Here is a 17,455-nt window from a genome sequence, read left to right on the forward strand (position 1 = left end):
AAGCCACCACTACCCTTTTTCACTTAACACAGAAAAGTTGTAAAAAAATTGTCGCAGTTTCACCCGAAAGGCGAAGCATCAATTGCGATAGCAAATTAGTAGAGAGCTATACGGAGTAAGCATAGTGGTTTTATCAGCTGTATAAATTTGGACATGCCAGCAGCATCAGCAACGCGCAGTACTGTTGTCGACGCCGTCGTCGTGCCCGCGTTCGCACCGAACGTGCCCGGCGTTGGTGACTGTTGCCGATGCCTCTGCGGGTGGCTCGGAGGTTTTCGATGAGATCTGAACAGGACACTCGTCGAGCAGCGCCGGAAGTCTTTACCCACCTTCTGTCTCCCAACGTTTTTACATAAATATGGATTTGGTGCGGCAGCTAAACGTCGCCTCCCCTCCCTCCTTTCCCCCACCCCCCGGCCTTTCACGCCATGGAAGAAGTCGTATTTGTTCTATATATATATATGGTGATTGTAAAGGAGAAAAGAGATGCTTAATTCTGCAGCCCTTCATGGAGCACAGCGCAGAAGCGCGTTTGTCTTCCGCCATGTGTTCGCTCGCCATGAAAGTGCGCGTCCCTCGCGCCCTTTCAGTCGCACATACAGCATATGGCGATTTCATCACCGTTGACGTCATACGGAACCTCACGGCGACGGCAGAAATCCGCTTTGGAGTGTCCATGTAATTGCTATCGCAATAATAAAAAAGAAAGTCTTGCTCTCGGTAAGTTCAAAAGTTATCTCTTGAACACAGTTCTCTAGTATTTTTCACACATAAGCACTATGCACACACACACACAATGTAGTTCAGTCAGTATTCATCACAAATGCCAGTGTCTTCATACAAGCGTTGAACGACTTTCATTGCTTTGTGGTGTACCTTTTGATGGCCAAGCGTCTGTGGCGCAAGGACAGCCTTGGTGACATAGCTAATGAGTCTTCTGCCCGAATACATTAGAGCACTAACTTTTTCATCAGATAAATATGTAGAGAGCAGTAGTCTTTTTTTTAGTACACTAGAACATGTGTGTGCATTAAAATTAGTTTTTAAACCATTTACAAAAGCTCTAGTTCTTTTTGAATGCAGCCGCCTCCACAACCATGCAGGCTAAGTTAATGTAAATGCTGTTTCATACATAGTAGCAAAAGTACTTACCCTCTCAAAGCTCATCATGTATGGGTACTTCCTCTTCGCCTCATGAATATTATTTATCAAGGCCATCCTTTCATTGATTTGATCCTCGTTAGGGGAGCATTTGTGACATTCACAACTGAGCCAGTCCGTGTGCATTGCAAAACTTGTTTCGTCTTCTCCGGCTATTGTAGAGATAGCAACATCCTGAGGGAAGCAACACCAATATAGCTGATTGCAGCATAAATACACCTGCACTATGCAAGGAAATATTTCAGTAATGTTCAAGAGGTATTGTCAAAAGTTAACGGCCTCATTTACAATCCTTTTTATGTGATACATTTACACCAACACACAACTACGTAGGATTTCGTCAACCATGAAAATAGCTAATTAGGTGGATTAACATACGGCCTTGTTCCCACCTGCTAGACAGGCAGCAAACCCACAAAGGACTGTGGTCGAGCACCAAATAACTTTATTAGTATCCCAAAGGCCTCGTTTCAACTGTATCCTTGCATTTTGTTGCAATTGGTATTTCTGATTTATGGTATTTAGTTTTGCCTAGCTAAATTGATTTGTTAAATATTTGGCCAGCCTAAATTGAATCACGAATCCAAAATACTTTGATACCACCTCAAAACAGAGAGCACTAAAAAGACAGAATTAAATTCTGAGCGCTTCTACTGAGTGAAAATTAGAAATAGTTGAAAGCATTATCAAATGAAAATACTATGGTCACCATTAGCTTGCTACACGTCATCCTAGATAAACAAATCAACATATTGTATTTCACTGCGGAATGCCCCCCACGATCTTTTGCACTTTGTGCCACTGGAGCTCCACTGTGGCTGTTTCTTCACTGCCCTTCCTGCGTGACCCAAACTTCGTGTGGTTCTCACCCACACAACCATCCCTAGGGAGAACTCTTCGCTGATTCTTGAATCTGTAGCGCAAGGCTACCTTCCAGGAGTCCCGCGAGTTGCATGAACAATAGAATAATATTGTGCTCCAATTCAGAGGTCACTTATTGTAAAGGGCCAAATGAAATGTATAGTAAGCATCATAGAAACAAGGAAAAGGCAAAGCAGTGCAAACAACACAAATGACAGGACACATGCTGATCCTACCAATTGAAAGTGGTTTTATGATCATGTGCAATAAGTTCTCTCAAGAAAGAACAGAAAGATTAATGACACCCCAAAAAACAAAAGTCAGACACAATTTCTGAGAGAAAAGAACTTAAGATTTCAGGTAGAGCAGTTTCTTTACGAGTGTGGTCGAAGGCGGGCTGACGCAAGTCACTCCCCTCATGTAGATGATGAAAGCTTCATAGGTTTCCCTAGGTGTTTTTCCTTGATATTAAAACGCATGTCTGGTGAAGCTTTTGTCCGCAGTTATTACGTTTGGAGTGTATGGGAATATTGCTCTCTGTTCCAGCCTCAATGAATTTGTACGCTCAAGGATTTTTACGATAATGGATGTGCCCAGAATCACATTGTCTAGAATCCCCACAGCTGGCTGCCCCAAGTAAAATAACAATTTACTTACAGCTCTACTTTCTACTACGTCCCTCAGTTGTGGGCTGTAAGCACACAGTAAGCAAATTACTACATCTCGAACTTTCTCACCAGCAAAACTATTTTATCATCTCAACAACTCGGCCAATAAAAAAGATAAAAAAAAATTTGGCGGTGCTCCAAATGCTCTGATGTATACAATGTGCAAAATACGCATGCTGCCACTCCAACCACGTTCCACCTACATATGCTCTTGTCATTATCAAACAGCAGATGCAAAACACGCAGCAAGTGCATTTGAAGTGGAAGCGTGCTCTGTCTTCAAATTTCTCAACGAAATTTAAGCTAGTTTAAGGCTACACATGCACATACCTCGACAGCCCCACGGGGGGTCTTCAGAAAAGTTCTAGCATCTTTTGGAAGATTCCGGAAGAACCCGTGTGCTCTTAGAAGTCGGAGAGGCGGTGTCAGGGACCTGTGAGTAATGTTACATTGTGGAGCCCACTTTGCAAGCGAAGCTGCGAAATTTTAGCTGCTAGTGCTTTGGCTTCCTGCCCGTTCTGCGGTTTCCAGCACGTCAGCGTTAAATACATCGAAAAACCGTTCTTCTGAATCCTCACCGGCTTCGGATAGTCACCAGTCGACGGAAACCTCCGCATTACGATCTGAACAATCTGAGCTGCTTTCTGTGCAACCTGGGCCGGTATTTTGTAGCGATGCCTTATGCTTTATTTACTAGTCTTAACATCCACCACTCACGGCCAGCTGATCCAGTTGATAACGTGAACGGACCGTCGCTCTGACCACTGACCAAGCGCGAAAAGCGCGAAGGGGCATTAGCATCCGGAAAGGCATCGCTACAAAATACCAGCCTTGAACAATAGACTGTAGCCGCGCTACTGCTAACAGGCGTTGCGCTTACTGCACTGAAGCTAGGATACTCGCTTTCGGAGTAGCTCGCTTGCGGTTCACTTTTGGGCACGCTACTTCTAGCCCGTCGCGAACGCTTACTGAGCTGCCGGTACGCAAGGCTGTCGCCGGCCTCGACAGGCTGGCCAAGCGCTTCAAACAATTCGGCAACCTCGCGGCGTGCTCTGCTCTTGACATATCTCAACATAGTGTTCATAATCAATACACATACGCGTGCTAGCTGCGCTAACAAACGTTTACTTACCGTTACGAGACAAAGGGCTGCTGTTCCCACCGGAGCTCACATCGCGTCTTCTGTGCCGCCGCTTTCGATGTTGCGATAAACAGACGTTCAAAGCTTGCGGTTCGTACGACTTTCCGATCGATGGGCACTCTGGAGGACGCCAGTGACGATCACGCAGCCCCAGCCCCAACAGCAATTCAAAAAACTAATGCAAACACGCGACTTCAATTTCACTCCGGCTCCGAGAAGAATGATGCCATCGCAACGCAAATACGCCGCCAAAGCAGGCAGAAGGAAAAGGCGAGACGTTGCGCCACAGCTGCTTCTTGCCAATTCTTCTTTATAATTGCTACTATAATTACGGTATTATTTTATAATATTAAATGTAATATTATGTAATAATAATTATACAAAAAACACAACGTTCAGAAGGTTTTATCTTTAAAGTATAAACGAAAAGCTGTTGATTATTGTAGGCGCCATTTTGTTAAGGACAATTTACAGGAGTTTGGCGTGAAATTTGAAATATTACGTTCATTTGCTAGAAAAAGTTATTTCGAAGAAACAAACAATTAACACAATACTAATACCGATTGCTATACCTACACGTGCTCCAACCAAAAATTATCGAATTGGGGTAGGCAAGAGATAAAGGCGAACTTTGGACGCAATGATTTATAGCGTGTCGAAACAAAAAGATAGCAATTATGTAATATTGTTTATATTTCAGGGAACTGTCACTACTTGAGATTATTTAAACCAGTAGGTTGTGATCTAAACTATACAAAAGCAACAAAATAAACAACACAATTATATTAAAATAGGGCATCAGATATTAAAATAATAAAATAAAATAGCACAGCAATTATATAATAGAGATTTAGACACAATGTCGTGTGCAATATTACGAGGCTGCGCGGGGAATATGCTTATATTATGGAGTGGATTGCAGATAAGCCTTGAAGGTCAATCATATAAATTAACACGACAGCGTTAAGGACCCCGTGTCGCAGAAAATGCGGCGTTGGTGTCGGCGTAAGCGCCGGCGTCCGTGGTAGAGAAAATCATCCCGGACCACCCCGACCGCGCAGGCCCTTCGTGTGGCGCAAGGTGTTAGTGAACAAAAATTGAATTTCTCACAGTAAAATCCGTCAGAAAAAAATGGTAAAGTACGACTTAATCACAACCTACAGCCATGGTGGCATCGGATTATAATTTGAATGTACGAGAAAACAATTCTGGTACGAGGAAACGCAAACAAAAACCCCTTTTCCAGCATTTTTACTATACCAACAGTGGCGCGCTCGGGTAGTTTACTTGCAAAAATCCTATCCAGATGTCGCTCGCATCCTCGACAAGGTCAAATTGGAACTTAGCCTGCCTAATGTTCTGAACACGCGCGGGCGCGTCGGGGCAATAGCAAACAATTAATAAAATAATTAACAAGGTCCCAGGGCCTTCACATTTTAATATAAGACCACTTATATTGCCCCTGTAAAAACGTCTTCCCAGCAACCCATTTCTGTTTAAAAGTGAAGCCCACTTTAAGGGGATTTGTGTAAGTTTGGTCTTTTAAGCTGGATTTCCCACATTCTGTGTTGCAGTGAAGTCTAGTCATAAAGAAAAATGCGATGCGAACGGGGCCCGATAACTCTATCGCGTTCCACTCTTAACGGCGAAGCTTAAGCTTCCCTCCATTTTTTGTTTGCTGCCCGAGATTTCAATATAATTCTTAATTACTTAAACATCTCAGGCATTAAAATATATTATACTATAGCACTTCCTAACGTCGGAGTAAATCTATTCGTAATTTCATATCCCTAATTTCGGGCGTGTTAAATATTAATAATAACAATAATAATAATAATAACAATAAAAACCCAATAATAACAATAACAGTACACACCGCGTAAGTGCATACATACATACATTCATACATACATTCTGCACGCCTACGAAACGTAGGAGGTATGGTTCAAGTGCTAAGTGTACCAATTAATTTTATGGTGCCTGAATGATATCCTATGTACATCCATAGTACGTTATATGGTAGTCTAACATTCATGTAGATAATACATCTTTAGACATCCATGCATTTCCTTATAAAAAGGTACCTACTCGAGACGTAATATGTACGTCACCTCAAGACGTTGACGTTGGGATCAATTATAGACCTTGAAGAGAGGTTCGTGGTTCACTGGGTATGACTGAGATGTCGGCTTTTTATATTTTGTGAATCTCCGAAATCTATGTGGAAACAGAAGTTGCACCATTCACTGCAAGAAAATTTATCACTTGTATTTGCCGCTGCTATATATTTCCACGAGCAATATGCATATGGAATTACAATGCATTTTCGAAGGATGACATAACAAGCTCGTATTTTGCAAGACAAATAAGTATTTATCCTGCACAAAAGCCATATTGTGTTGCCGTTGTCCTGTTGGTTTAATCTTTCTTTGTAACCTGTGTACAAATATACTACACTACATGTACAGTCGTAGACAAAAGTTTGTAGGCCACGTGTTCTGCAAGCGAAGCCGATAGATTTATTAACCGCTGGCTGGAGGCCGCACTTGCGGTGAAAGTCAAAATCCTGTTATTTCAGCTCCCCAAGTGCCGTACACAACCGACGGTAATGAGCTTGCGCGTCATGCTTGGTCAGCGCCGGTCGCAAGCCGCAGAGGTTGAGGCTGCACGAACGCCAGGAAAAAACTGGACCTTCCCCTCGGCGGGATGCTGCCGGTGCTCAGCCGATCACTACTTTAGCAAGGCTCCTAGTGAGGCCGCGGTGGCTAGCCAGGCGACCGCTAAAAGCTATCCGCTTCGTTTTCTGATCACGTGGTCCACAAAATTTTGTCCCATACTGTACACCCTTATGAGCACTTAAGCACCCATTTGTTATAGCACCCTTCTTGCCCCCTCGTTTACACCCTTCCGGTAAATGCACCCTTCGCGTCTTGCTCGTAGGGTGCTCCGGCCCAAATAGGGTGCTCGAAGGGTGTGCAGTGGGGTGTAAATTTAGGGAGCACCCTATTTTACACCCTTAAGGGTGAGAAATTGTTTAGTGTGTGGGCAGACATGTCGGCGAGAAACTCATTGAACACGATCCAATGAACCCTTTCGATAATGCGCCAGTGCAGCACGCCGTTAGCCGACATGCAGGCGATGATGTTGATGTTCGCGCCTTTTGTCGAAGTCGTCGTCTGGAGTGCTGTCATGATCTTTTTTGCGCGGCTGAATTTCCTTGAACACCATATATTGTAATTAGGGGTGCGATCTTGTACGCGTTCCAAAATGGAACGGAGGCGGTCCGTTCCATCGAGCCGCACACGATTGGTCAATTTGATCGTCACGGTTCAAATTGACCAATCGTGTGCGGCTCAAGATTCAAATTGACCAATCGTGTGCGGCTCGATGGAACGGACCGCCTCCGTTGCATTTTGGAACGCGTACAAGATCGAACCCTAGGTTATGACGGGGTGTCGTCTGCTTTCGCCATCTGCTAACCCCGTCGGCTAACTCCCCTGTTTTTGACTACCATCGCGCGAGAATTTTGTGTGCAGTTTCGTCTGCGCTGACGCATACGATAAGTTGTCTGCTTTGGCTTTTCGTATTGTTGTACTGTTTATTCTATGTGATTTAGAAATACTTCCCGTAATGTAACTGTCAAAAACAGAAACTCTTCTTAGTACTTCACTTCAACGATTTCTCTGTCGTCTGCGAGTGCCTTCAACCTTCCGTTGGAAAACAGACGACACCCCGTCGTAACCTGGCGGAGTTAGCAGACGGCGTTTCCGGCGCCTCCGTAATAGTCGCGCTTTGGTCTTTGGTTTTGTGCTCCTGGTGTTACTGCTGTGCTCGTGGTTTTCCCGAGCTGACCACCATGGAAGATGGGCCTCCTACAGACGAACAGGCGTGCGCTGCGCGAAAGCGGGGTCCTGCGTTCAAGAATCGAAATGAGCCACGAAAGAAAAACAACCGGGTTTCTGACATCAACCGAGCAAGAATCGTCGATGCCTCTAGGCGCATCGGAAATTTGAAACAACTCGCCGAGACGCTCGGCATAAACCGTAAAAACTGCAAGGTCAATGGCCGCGACAGACCATGAAGTGTCTCTGAAAACGGGGGACTTCGTCAGAAAGTTTGGCACCGACGTTGTCGCCATCGTAACAAGAACTGGCGACGAGAATCCAACGTTCACGTTGAAACAGATGAAGTGTACCGTTGAACAAGAAATGCCTGGTCTCACAATCAGCACCAGTTCCATTGACCGCCTTCTCGACGCACACACCTACTCCGTAAAGCTAGCGACCCAGAGGCCGGTGGACCGCAGCCGCTCCGACGTGGAGAGCAAACGAAAAGAGTATGCGCAATGGTTGCAGACCAATGGTCCCTGGGTTTGCCAATTTTACATCGATGAAACAAATTACAATATATGGTGTTCAAGGAAATTCGGCCACGCCAAAAAGGGCATGACAGCGCTTCAGACGACGACTTCGACAAAAGGCCCGAACATCAACATCGTCGCCTTCACGTCGGCAAACGGCGTGCTGCTCTGGCGCATTGTCGAAAGGGTCCATTGGATCGTGTTCAATGGGTTTCTCGCCGACATGTCTGCCCAGTTTGACTTAGAGGAGCCGGAAACAAAGGCCGTCTTCATTTTCGACAGCGCTCCCGCTCACAACCGCGCTGAACAGGCAAATCGGGTCAGCTCGAACCATTGCATCAAGTGGCTGCCTCCATACAGTCCTTTTTTTAATCCAATTGAGGAAGTTTTCTTCAAATTCAAAGGCCAACTTAAAGAGCACCTCAGAGAGAGGCGCGACTCAGGGCTGGTGACTCCACAAGGAGTCACACAAAAGGAGCACAGGCGCTCGTCGCTTGTGAATTCTGCACAACACGGAATGCTACTTGTTCAGCGCATGGAATGCGCGGCATTCGATAGGCACAATTTTTCTTTTGTTCAAGCTGCGCTCAGAGAGGAGGACATGTAGTCGTTCTCGGTTTGTGTGTATAAACCCACCAAGAAAGTGCCTTGGACTCTATTGCAATCAAATACCGCATTGAATAAATCACCTGTTTTTCTTCAGGTTATGTCGCCAATTTTTTTTACTTCTGTTGTCGAGGGAGATGTCTTATTAAATACATCACGACACTGTTTTGTAGGTGACCTTGTGGCACTCTATCCTTGAGCTTGGTAAGAAAATAATGCATACTGAGTAACACACGTCTGAGATCCAGATAGTTCCCCCTTATATTTGACTAACAAAAAATTTTCATTCCATTGACTTACACTCTGACATGCAGGTCGGTAGCATGAAGAAGTTGCGGACTAGTTGCTGGTTGGTGATGTCGCGTGAGCCACTACTGATAACGTCATGCGACGCAATAACAGTAAGCACCTATCTCTCTAGGAAAACCCTTTCGTTTCATATGCCTGACACCTTTGCAGGAACAGCCCACTTCACGGTATGCGACTTCGCGTGAATCACCACGTGACCTAGTAATATTACTAAATGATATCGAGCAACCAGTCACAGTATGAAAATTATTTCCTTTGTCATGCGTATTGACAGGTTAGAAAAGTGCATGCTTGAGTAAATACGTGGTGACGTCGCGTGAGTCACTATAGTGATCACGTCATGTTAATCAGTGATAGTGAGCTGATACCTGCCCTTTGGAAACCATTTCTTTTGATATACGTGTCGGTATATGTTAGGATAATATATGCTTCAGCAAGACTATGGCAACTGTGCGTGAGTCTGTAGTGACTTAGTACTATTACTCAAGAACACCAACCAACCAGTTACAATTTGAAAACTTTTTCATTTTATATGCATGTCAATAGGTGAGGAGAGTGGATGCTCGGGTACGACCGTGGTGACGGCGGATGAATCACTACTGATGACGTCATGTTACTGAGTGATCCTGAACAGCTACCTGCCTTTATAAAACAATTTCGTTTGATATGCATGTCGGCAGGTTATAAGAGTTCACGGTTAGGCAAAAAACCCTGGTGACGTCACGTGAGTCACTAGTCATCATGATATTTGACAGGGTGATAGTGAACAGGTTGTTACCCTTTGAAAACCATTTCATTTGATATGCTTGTCGGCAGGTTAGATGAGTTCACAGTCAGGGAAAAACCGTGGTGACGTCACGTGAGTCACTATAGTGCTCACGGCAGTTAAATGGGTGATAGTGAGCAGGCTGTTACCCTTTGAAAATCATTTCGTTTGATATGCATGTCGGCAGGTTAGGAGAGTTCATGGTTGGGTAAAAACCGTGACGACGTCCCGTGGGTCACTAGTGATCACGACATTTGATAGGGTGATAGTGGGCAGGCTGTTACCCTTTGAAAACCATTTCGTTTGATATGCAGGTCGGCAGGTTAGGAAAGTTCACGGTTGGGTAAAAACCGTGATGACTTCACGTGAGTCACTAGTGATCACGACATTTCAGTGGGTGATGGTGAGCAGGTTGTTACCCATTGAAAAGCATTTCATTTGATATGCATGTCGGCAGGTTAGCAGTGTGCATGGTTGAGTAAAAACCGCGATGACATCACGTGAGTCACTAGTGATCACGTCATTTGACTAAGTGATAGTGAGCAGGTTTTCACCTTTGAAAACCATTTCGGTAGATAACATGTCAGCAGGTTATGAGCTTTTATGGTTGGGTAAAAATTGTGATGACGTCAGGTGAGTCACTAGTGATCACATCTGACTGGGTGATAATGAGCAGGTTGTTAACCTCTGAAACCCATTTCGTTTGATATACTAGTTGGCAGGTTAAGAGAGCGCAGCTTGGGAGCGACGGGGGTGACTCGAGTGAGTCACTATATATATATAGTGACCTAATCATGTAACTCAACAATAAGCGGTTATACTCTCAGTACCATTTCGTTTGATATGCATGTCGGGAGTTAAGGAGTGCGTGCTAAAGTACAAGCTTAGTGAGTTATCATGAGTCGCTTAGTGATTATAAGTGACTGAGTAATGGTGAGAAACTTTTTACCCCTGCAATCCATTTAGATCGATATGCATGATGATAGAGAAGGAAATCGCATGTCATGATACAACACAAATAGCGCAATGTGTGTCGGGATGGTGACTCACATATGTGAGTCACTGTTGTCACTCGGAAACGTGACTCGAAAATGAGGAAATGAGTGATACACTAAGTACACTTAAGTGTTTCTGAAGCAACCATGACGAAACTGATGCGTGGAAACTATGCCAGCTTAGTGCTGACAGCAATACAGTGATGACGCCAATAAATAAACGGCATTGGTGACGCCTGTTACGATCTATTTTGCGTGAATTATTCGTACCTCAATAAATTGCGAAGAGGAGTAAACTGACTGGGCACGGGGATTATAATGAGTGGCACTTGGATTAAAATAGCTGGCGCAAGGATTAAATCAGTTGGCACGCGGATTAATTCGGATGGCGCTGGGATTAAATGTGGTGGCGCCTGGATTAAATTGCTGGCCCTTGGATTAAAAATACTGGCGCTCAGATTAAGCTGGCTGGCACCTGGATTATCTTCAGTGGCGCTCGGATTAAATTAAGCGGGAAAACCTGTAGAGCAGACTGCTCCGCGAAAAGGGTCAATACAGTCGTTGCTATATAGGCGACACACCATTGTCATCATACACTTGTTGCCATCATATTGTCGCCATGCTGCCTTCGTCGTTCCATGGATCACATTACTTCGTTGTTATTCCATCGTAACCATGCTGTCCTCATTCAACAATGATTATGACGCAGCTGTTATGTCATCTTCGCCTCACAGTCGTAATCATGCGTTGGTTGTCGTACCGTCGTCGTGATGCTGTTGTGGTCGTTCCGTCATCGTTATTACAGCTTCGTCATTGTTCGTCATTCAGTTCTTCTGATACCGTCGTCGTCACACCATCGTCGTCATGCACTCGTTGCCATAAAGCCGTCATCTCGGCATCATGATCGTACGCTTTCCTTCATCGCATTTATTGCATGCCATCTTCATCGCGCTGTCTTCGTTATACTATCTTCATAATTTCAGATACCTCATCCTAGTGTCGTCACACCACTTTCCGCTGTGCCAGTGTATGCTTAGAAAGCAGACGAGCGCTCGGGAATTGGAGAGGAGCGTAGTTGTGTAAGTGAAAGCTCTATACAACATCATTTAGGCTCAAGTGCCGTGGAAGAAGTGGGGCTTTCCGGTCCCCCCAAGTGAATCGGCGAGCTCGATGTCAGGAGCGAGAGCACTCAGCTGACACAACAGATGACGCTTAACAGTTCATGTAACACATTCCTAACCATTTCTTGAGGTTTGTTTTTATATAATATATAATAAGACAAATTTATTAAAACTAGATCGAACTCATTGAAGTACGGCGTGTCTTCTGACAGGAAAAATGTTAGTGTATCTGAAAACATCCAAATATATCGTTGTTATCGCGCTGTCACGCATAATAATTTTGTCCACATGTTTACTCGCAGCACGAGAGATACGAAAACCAACAAGTGTTTGCACATCCGCGCGCCAGAACAAAAGAAGTACTCAAGATTATTAGAAGAATTAAACATTGCTTCATTGCCAGAATTGGCAACCGCCCTGAAATGGCAAGTGGCCAGTGTTTGTGTTGGCTTGCGCTGATTGCGCGAAACCAGTAAATCGCTAGAAAGAATTACACATCGCACAACCCGCTGAAGATGAAGAAATAAAATTTTTATGATGGAATGATGAAAAAAAAACCCATCAATATATAACCTCGAGCACGTGATCACAACCACACATACTTGTGGAAGTAATCAAGACTACTACACATCCGTAAGAAAAAAAAAACACCATAGCCTAAGGCGGCTCCCCCACGCGCAAATGACTCTAAGTAAGCAAATTCCTTCTCCGTCATCACTATCGAAGTTTTTCTGTTACAGTTGCATCTCGCAATAGCTGCGGCTTCAATTAGGGTTGAAATGGTTGCGCTCTGGCTGGGGAGGAACACACTTTGCCCGTAGTGACCTGGCTCCAGACCAGGAACGCACTTATATCTACTTTAGCAGTTGGTGCATCATATTTAAGTACTGTCTCTACTATTTTATTCGATAAGCGACTAAGATGAACATTATAAGGCCTCGTGATTTAAAATTTAATTTAGAATACTGCAACGGGGCAGAATTAGTGAAGTATTGTTTGTTTACAAGGTATATACAAGTTCCAACAACACTGGGCACGCAAGATGGCTGCCCAAACTAGCCGCATGCTCTCCTCGCCAAATCATCGTCTTTGTTCACATCCACACCATGCGCCACTGCTCCGTAACATAACGCCCCAGTCGGCAAGGCGCCTTCTCGGCGGTAGTGTTTATGAGGCGAAGTCGCGGTGAAGTAGGGTTTCAGGCTAGACACGTAGACATCAGTGGGCACAGGGGCGGCCGATCAACGACAGTACAGCGTGGATGCTTCGTATAGTTTACAACGCCGAACTGGCGCAGGATTTTTCTAAGCCCTGTTTAGCGATGGCAATCAGAGAAGTGGCCCCGTGTCCATGGAATAACTAGGGACCCAGGGAAGAAATGAACGTCCCGGTGGCGGTTGTCGTATCTCGTCTTCTGTGCAGCATGCGAGGCCGTGCGCCATGAGCGGGCAATCCGGTGAACTGTGTGAGCCCGGGCACAGATGTCGCGAGCATATTCAGTTGGACACGAGGTCGTGGGATCAAATCTTCGCTACAGCGACCGCATCTCGATGGGGCGAAATACACAAAACACCCGTGTACCTAGATTTAGACGGACGTTAAAGAACCCAAGGTGGTCCTAATAATCCGGAGTCCCTCACTACGGCGTACTCAAAATTAGATGGCAGTTTTGCAGGTAACGCGCCCCCCTGCCCATTTTTTAAAAACTCTGTTGGAACTTTGGGCGCAGGGAGAAGGAATATGTCGAAGGGCAAAATTTGGTGGCGGCCGAGGAGTAGATAAAATGAAGAAACACCAGCGGTCTCGTGATGGGACGAATTATGTGCAAACGCTATGTACAGTGACGTTTCCCACTAATTGTGGTCCGGAGAAACGTACAGGGATAGCATCTGTGACAACGTCCCACTGAGTCGCTCAGTTAGTGCATTGGGTGATAGTTTGTGCACGCAGAACAGCAACGAAGATCTTCGACAAGGGGGTGTGCCTCAGTGCACCGGGATGTAGTATGACGTCGCACAGAAGGAAATACGCAACATCCGTAGCGCAACTTCAGTCGCCACAGTCAGTCGCGACAGCGACCCACTTGTCGCCGCTTTTAGACTTAGGAAAATGCCTAGGAGATCGATGCCGACGCAAAAGAATGGTTCGGAAAGGACATCGATGGGGTGTAGGCGTCCAGCGGGTAATACATCAAGTCGTTTGTGGCGCTGACAGAGTGCACAGGCAGCAACGTAGCGGTGCACGGAGCTATACAGGCCGGGCCAGAAAACGCGACCATGGACGCGGTGGTAGGCACGGGAGACAGCGAGGTGACCGACGATGGGTGAGCCATGTAGCTGCTCAAGAACTTCTACCCGAAGATGTCTAGGTAGGACGACCAAAAGTTCCAGGTGGTTAGGGCGAAAATTCCGTTGGTATAGAACGCCGTCACGGAGTACGAATGCGCTGACAATGGGTTCAGGATCAACAGGAGCTACGCTATTGATGAGGGGATGTAAAGAGCCATCATGGAATTGTTCATTGGGAATGCCACGAAAGTCTGAATATGGCTAGGACGCAAGCATCGGTGTGGTGGGTGTTATGGTCTTGACTGTCGACGGAGTTACAGGAGAGACAGTTGGCGCCTTTTTGTAAACGGCGAGATTTGTACAGAACAGTTAAGCTGTATTCTTGTATCGGCAGCGCCCAACGAACCAGTCCTTCTTACGGGTCTTTCAGCGATGAGAGCCAGCACACAGCAAGGTGATCAGTAATAACGAAAAACTGTCAGCCCTTCCACTGGGATGGAGATGGAAGACCAGCGAAGACCATCCTACTCATTATATGGCATGCCCAGCTCCATTTTGTCATCTTAATGTCAACAGGAATATCGGCTATCCCCGTTTGCTCTCTGATCCACACCGCTCTCTTCCAGTCTCTTAGCATTAGGCCTAACATTTTTCGCTCCATCGCTCTTTGTGTGGTCCTTAACTTGTTCTCGAGCTTCTTTGTTAACCTCCAAGTTACTGCCCCATATGTTAGCACCGGTAGAATGCAATGATTGTACACTTTTGTTGTCAACGACAGTGGTAAGCTCCCAGTCAGGATTTGGCAATGCCGGCCGTATGCACTCCAACCAAATTTTATTCTTCTGTAAATTTCTTCTCGTTATCAGGGTCCTCTGTGAGTGATTGACCTAGATAAATGCACTCCTTCACAGACTCTAGAGGCTGACTGGCAATATAAAATGCTTGCTCCCTTGCCAGGCTATTGAACATTATCTTTGTCTTCTGCATATTAGTCTTCAACCCCACTCTTACACTTTCTCGGTTAAGGTAATTAATCATTTGCTGTAAGCCGATCGGCCCCATTGTTGCTGAATAGGACAATGTCATCTGCAAACCAAAGGTTGGTGGGATATTCGCTGTTGATTCGCACTCCTCATGAGATAAGAAGACTAATCCTAATGTGATGTCGTTTAATTATTGAGTTTTACGTGCCAAAATCGCCATCTGATTATGAGGCACGCCGTAGTGGGGGACTCCGGTATAATTTCGACCACCTGGAGTTCTTTAATGTACATATAAATCAAAGCACACGGGTGTTTTCTGCATTTCGGCCCTATTGAAATGCGGCCACCCTGGCCGGGATTCGATCTCGCGACCTCGTGCTCAGCAGCCCGACACCACAACCACTGAGCAACCACGGCGAGTAGGATGATGTCATAAGCGCGCTGTTCCAAAATTTCCAACACACACAAAAAAAGAAAGCACTGGTAAGGTGCTCGACCATGCTTACGCGAGCAGTGCAGATTCCGAGTGCGGTGGCTGTTTCTCCATCGGGGACGCGAGGGTTCGTGATACGGCAGGTGTGAGGACTTTGTTCAGGTGGCGGTGCAATTGGGCACTCATCACAGAGAGTTGCGCACGAGTGTTGATCAACGTGGGAATGTTTACACCATCGACTATAACGTCAATCAAGTTGTGGCTGGTCGCTAAATTGAGCAATGGTTTTTAGGTCGAGTCGTCGTGCAACATCAACTCAGGAAGCTGCAGCAGTTAGTATTCCGGTCAAGAGTGTCGGATGTTCATTTGGGTCGGCAGGCGACGAGCCTGAGGCGACAGAGACCACGACCGACAAGCTGATGGCGAACAGGACTGCTGACGAGGAATGACGGTGAGGAATTGTTCCATGTAGTGGTAGAAAATACCGCTAGCCAGGGCTGTTTTGTGTCGTCTTCTGATGGTGTTTTGTCCATTGACAAAACTTACCTGACTGTTGTAGCTGTGTGCTTAACTTGATCATTACATTTTAACGACTTACGAGCCGCGTCGTTTAGTGGCGATGTGCAGACGATGGTAGTAATCATAACACTCAAAACTTTGTCAAAATTGCATTGGCACTTCAAAGAAAAAATGAAAAAAAAATGTATGGCTGAGGTTACATATTATTGCGTGGTTCATTTGTGGCCGCCTACTAGATACAGGAGAACTAAGATATTCAGTATTTCATTTGCTCTGTTTTTGTAGATATATCTCTAGCGTTTCGCGAGACCTTTTTAAGTTTTATTAGGTTGTTTAGGAAGAATACGGTGTACAACTTTATGCAAAAAGTAATTTAGATCCCCTCACCGCATGTGGCGCTGTAGTGTCCCGTAAGAAGACAATGTTCATCAGCTAAAAGCACCGGCACATCATCTTCTGGTTTGAAGTCGAACCATCCGGGCACACCTATAAATTAATGCATGATCAATCACGTTGTGCACACTGGTAAACTTTGATTGAAAATGACATCATGACCACTTAGCAAATTCGCGGACCGTATTTTATGCTTCCTCAACGCAATCAGTTATACTATAATTATGCTGCTGGTCTTGGATATAATATATTGAACGAGAAGAAAGGAAACCGAGGGCTGAATGTTTATTATTCACATTGTGACGGGGCCTCCAATAGATAAAAGACCGACAGGATTTATATACAGGGACTGTTGACAGACATGACCAAGATGGCTGAACGCGCGCAGCATTCCCCGGCGATGGTCGTCTTCTTCCTTAATGCAAGGAGGCGGCCCGTAACATCTAACCGCCCCGGCTGGCTGAGCGTCGTCTCGGCGCAGATTAATTAGACGAGGAGGCGGCGGAAAAGTACGGCTTTATTCGGGATACGCGCACGGCATCACGATATGGCAGGGTAGATGGTGAAGAACTGTTCAGTGGGGTGATTTCATAGTTCACGTCACTAAGTTGCCGTGAAACCTTGCAAGGTCCGGTGTAACGCAATAAAAGCTTTTCGGAGAGACCGACGCGACAAGCAGGGGTCCAGAGAAGCACAAGAGATCCCGTAAAAAATCAGAGGGGCCAGTGGCTGCGGTGATAACGACCCTTTTGGCATAATTGTGAGTCGGATAGTCGCTCATGAGCGATCTGACCTGCCAGATGGGCTCGCGCGGCAGCATCACGGGCATACTCCGGGGTTTGTTGTACAAC

This window comes from Dermacentor silvarum, chromosome 7 (genome assembly GCF_013339745.2).
Source record: "Dermacentor silvarum isolate Dsil-2018 chromosome 7, BIME_Dsil_1.4, whole genome shotgun sequence".
Classification (NCBI taxonomy): Eukaryota; Metazoa; Arthropoda; class Arachnida; order Ixodida; family Ixodidae; genus Dermacentor; species Dermacentor silvarum.